Below are 4,936 nucleotides of genomic sequence, written 5' to 3' on the forward strand. Positions count from 1 at the left end.
AGCTTTAGGCAGAAGAAGGCATCCTTTAGGTCCAATACAGAGTACCAGGTGTGGCTGGGAGACAGGGTGCTCAATAAGTTATAAGGGTTCGGGACCGTGGGGTGGATATCTTCTACCCGCTTGTTGATTTCCCTCAGGTCCTGCACTGGTCTGTAATCCCCGCTCCCAGGTTTCTTAACAGGCAACAGAGGAGTGTTCCAGGCTGACCGGCATGGGATTAATATCCCTTGTTCCAGCAGTCTTTTAATGTGTGGCCTGATTCCTTGGCGGGCTTCGGCTGTCATAGGATATTGCTTGACAGCCACCGGGGTTGCGGTGGCTTTTAGTTCAATAATTAGGGGTGGCTGATGTATGGCCAGCCCCATTCCCCCTGTCTCCGCCCAAGCGTCTGGGTACTTGGCCAGCCACTGATCTATGCCTGTTTGGACAGGATGGGGATCATGATGCAGTCTATATTCATCTTCTAGTTTAAGGGTGAGCACTTGTATAGGTGCTCCTTTAGAATCAGTAACCTTGGCTCCCTTATTTTCAAAATAGATGTGTGCTCCAAGCTTGGTTAAAAGGTCCCGTCCTAGCAGGGGGTAGGGGCAGTCTGGTACATGCAGGAAGGTATGAGTCACCGTTCCTGAAGCCAGCTGAACCTCCCTGTTTGTAGTCCAGTGGTAGCGCTTGGCTCCAGTGGCTCCTTCTACCCGTATTGTTTTCTTGCTAAGTGGGCCAGTCGTCTGGGTGAGGACAGAATGTTGCGCCCCAGTATCTACCATGAAGGTGACTGACTTTCCCCCCACACGAAGAGTTACCCTGGGCTCAGGTGGGGGTTCCTGGCCCCGACCTCCCTAATCGAGGTTAAGGATTTCAGCTTCTTCTTCCCTCTGTTTTTTCTTTTTCTTGGTACAGTCCTTTATCCAGTGTCCTTTTTCCTTGCAATAGGCACACTGGTCTTTCTCTAGTCGGACACGCCCTCTGTCTCCCTTCTTTTCTACTCTGCCCTCATCTTCCTTTCTTACTACTGTGGCCAGGATTCTGCTTAATTCCTTATTTCGCTTTCGATCTCTCATTGCCTCTCTATCTTCTGCCTCTCTTTTCTGTCTTTCTTCTCTTTCTTCTGGCGTCTCTCTCTTGTTAAAAATTCTCTCTGCCTCTCTCAAGAGGTCTCTAAGACCTTGCCCCTGCAAATTTTCTATTCTCTGGAGCTTACTCCTGATATCAGGGGCTGATTGCCATATGAAAGACATCGAAACACTCACTTCTTGGTCGGGGCTATCCGGGTCGAAGGGAGTGTACCTGCGATATGCCTCTTTAAGTCTTTCTAAAAACACAGTGGGTGGCTCATCGGTTCCTTGCATTACTGATCTTACCTTGGCCAAATTGGTGGGGCGCCTCCCTGCCCCTTGGAGGCCCGCTACAAGCACCTGGCGATAAAGACGTAGGTGTTCCCTACCTTCAGCCGTGTTGAAATCCCAAGCAGGTCTGGTGAGGGGAAAGGCAGCCTCGATCTCGTTTGGCAGTTGGGTTGGTCTCCCGTCTGCCCCCGGGACATGCTTTTGGGCTTCCAGAATGACTCTCTGCTTTTCCTCCGTAGTTAGAAGGACTTGCAGGAGCTGTTGGCAATCGTCCCACGTGGGTTGGTGGGTAAGGAGGATAGATTCTATCAGGGCTGTTAGGGCCTGCGGGTCTTGGGAAAAGGACGGGTTATGAGTTTTCCAGTTATACAGGTCTGAAGCGGAGAAGGGCCAATACTGTAACTGGTTTCCTTCCCCTCCTGCGAGTCGGAGGGGCAGGATGTGTGAGGAATCTCCTTGTCCTCTCCTGTCTCTGAGTCGCCCCGCGATGGGGGAGGGAGCGACCTCCGGTCCCTCTGCTTGGGCGTCGTCTGGAACAGCCGCAGCGGCCTGCGGAGGAGGGGGGTAGGGAGGGGGATTCTCACTCAGCAGATCAGCAGGAACACTCTCATCAGGGGGTAAAACAGGCTTTGGTTTCACCACAACAGGATACAGGGAGACGGTCGAAGGGTCCGGGTTAGGGGCAGAGGGGAGGGGGATTCTTCGTGAAGGACTGAGAAAAGGAGTCACCCACGGTGGTGGGTCAAGGGAGAGATTTTCCCAAGTGACTATATAGGCCACTTGGTCCGGGTGTCCCATCGGTCCAGGAGAGAAGATTTTTGCTTTGATCTGTAAAATAACATCAGAATCAAATGTCCCATCGTGGGGCCGACCTAAGTTAAAGGTTGGCCATTCTGAGGAACAAAAAGTAATCCATCTATGCTTCTTGATCTCCACAAACTGGTTGTGGGCACGAGTTTTCACCTCCTTCCAATGATCTAAAGTCAAACTCAAAGGGGTAGTTAATCCTTGTCCCATTTCAAAGCTTTGGTTCAAACAACGATCAACAATGAACAACAGACTCTACTGACACACAGACAGACACGCAGCGCGAAGAGGAGAATTTCAGATACCGATGGCAGGGAGGTGCCCCTGCCCAGATTAGACCCACAAAAAACTACAGAGGGGGTCTCACTGATCCTGGAGCGTCCCCCAGGTCGGCAGGCAAAGCTCATGGACTCGTCAGTCCAGCACTTGCACTGCCCAGAAGTTCTGACGGGGCCCCACAGACGCTGCGCGAACCACGAGCAAACAAGTACACAGACAACACAGACAACAGTTAGCCGGCTGACTCACCTCCCCGCAAGGCTCGAGTTGCCCCGGTGGTCCCCTCTTGTCCAACAGATCTCGGTGGGACCTCCAAATGTAAGAGTGAAACCACTGAGGACAAGTCAGCCTTCGGGTTGCAACAGCAAGAGGTTTATTTAGTACACAGGTACCTGTGGGCACAAAGTCTCCTCGGAGGACTTGCGCGCCCCCATGCTGGGTTTTGGCACTTTTATAGAGCAGAAGCGGGGTACAGAAGCAGAAGCATGGTTATTGGCCCATTCAAATGAGTATAAAGCATGAGGAAGTTAAGTTGCTAAATTCTGGGTGGGTGACTTATGGTACAGATCTGATTTCCTGGTATTGAGCCCCGGGGATTGCCAGATGCAGATGGCTTGACCACTACGTCCTGTTTTTCTGATAAGCTAGTTTCTCAATGCTTGACCTCTTGTCAGTCATTCCTATCAGGTGGCCTCATGGTGCCTAGGTTTTTCACCAGGAGAACCCTCGTCTCTTCCCGATGCGGTGGCCCCGACTGCCCCTTGTAAGCCAGTGTGATCTGCTCCATCACCAAGACCAGGAAGAAACCCATGGCCAGGATGAATTCTTGCAGGGGAAACTGAAGCATCACATGCAGGGCTGCCAAGGCCTCATCTACGGCAGCCAGGCAGTCAGGTCCAGAAGACAAGTTATCAAAAAGACTCCTCCTGTAAAGCAGCTTATGAGGCTTAGGACTTTCTGGCTGGAAGCTGAGGCTTCATGTTTAGTGCCTGGCCATCGCAGCACACAGACAGGCACCAGGCTGCAGAGGAGGGTGAGCACCAGGAGCAGCACCAAGGCCCCCAGCTTCACCTCCAGTCCCACTGGCATTGAGGGCTCTGAAGCTACTGCCTCTGGACGCCACACCAGGAGCTCTGACTCCCCCCAGGGCCCCATGGTGTTCGTGGTAGCTCCAGTGACTCTCAGACCTCTCGAGGGTCTCTACATTGCACCAGCAGGGCTCCAGCCTCCAGTCGGGAATTCCCCTACTCAACCCTCTCCCCTCCCCCCACGGTCCAGAAACTGCTTTTGTTAAAAAGTATTAACCTCCAGGCTGGAGAGATGGCTCAGCAGTTAGGAGCACTGACTGCTCTTGCAGTCAATTCCCAGCACCCACATGATGGCTATGAATCGTCCTTAACTCCAGTTCCAGGGGAATCTGAAGCCCTCTTCTGATCTCCAGGGCATTGCACTACACGGGTGCACTCACATACATGTAGGCAATATACATATACACATAAAATTAAAATAATAAATTAAATTTAAAAAGTAGAAAATAGAAAAGTATTAACCTTCACTTGGGACCACAAGGCACCTAAAAGTATAAATGGAGTTTTTAGGTAAAAGCCTGAGCTGTGGTAGCTCCAACAAACTAGGCTTATCCACCCATTCCAGTATGTCAATTAAGAGACAAATAATAGTGAAAAGCAAAGAAATTGTTGCTGAGTTGATAGGATCAGAGCCTGGCCCCTGGCAGCCCTAACAAGGTAAGCCCCATCATCACCCTTAATAAGTCAATTACTAGCAAATTGATAGTGGACGCAGAAAAAAAATAAATTTATTCAATGTGACTACATTGGGAAGAGGAACAGAAAGGCCCAGTGACCTTCCGAAGTTCATCTTCTGGGTCCTGCAGTGAGGTTTTGGCTTTACAGCACTAAGCAGTACTAGTTAAAGTATGGACCATCCCTCCCATTATCATTGCCTAGTCTCTCTGGTGAGGTAGAGGAACAAGCCGTCAGAACTGTGTGAAATGTCTTTTCCGGAGACAGGAAAAACTGACATCAGCCTTCAGCCTTTCCCTTTTCTCAGCATGAGATTCCTGGGGAAATTCCAGTTTCTTGGGCCCATTGTTTTAACAGTCCAATAACCAAAGGGAGGGGCTCCAGTGTCTATTTAGAATATCTTCATTCCTGCCTAGATGATTTCAAAAGATTTATTCAAATTGGCCACTTTTTGAAGAGGAACAAATAAAAGAGTCTAATTGTTGGGTAGTTAATTAGGCATTAGTAGGACTAAAGGTCATGGGGGACGGTCCCTCCCTTATTATCAGCATCTTATACAATGAGAAACTGTAACTTCCAGACTTTGATTACTGGCCAGAAGAAAAGGATTTGGTTGGGTGTGGTGGTTCACACCTTTAATCACAGCACTCTAGTAGAGACAGAGGCCAGCCTGGTCTACATAGTATGTTCCAGGCCAGTCAGGGTCACACAATGAAAACCTGTCTCAGGGGGGAAAAAAGAGAG

The 4,936-nt window shown here is 50.0% G+C and overlaps 1 pseudogene; it reads right to left on the minus strand.

Moving 5' to 3' along the window:
- Positions 1-3,584, minus strand: part of LOC103726027 — a 7,183-nt pseudogene extending 3,599 nt beyond the window's left edge.
- Between the last annotated feature and the right edge of the window lie 1,352 nt (positions 3,585-4,936).

Source organism: Nannospalax galili, unplaced genomic scaffold (assembly GCF_000622305.1).
Source record: "Nannospalax galili isolate Female #2095 unplaced genomic scaffold, S.galili_v1.0 scaffold28, whole genome shotgun sequence".
Taxonomy (NCBI): domain Eukaryota; kingdom Metazoa; phylum Chordata; class Mammalia; order Rodentia; family Spalacidae; genus Nannospalax; species Nannospalax galili.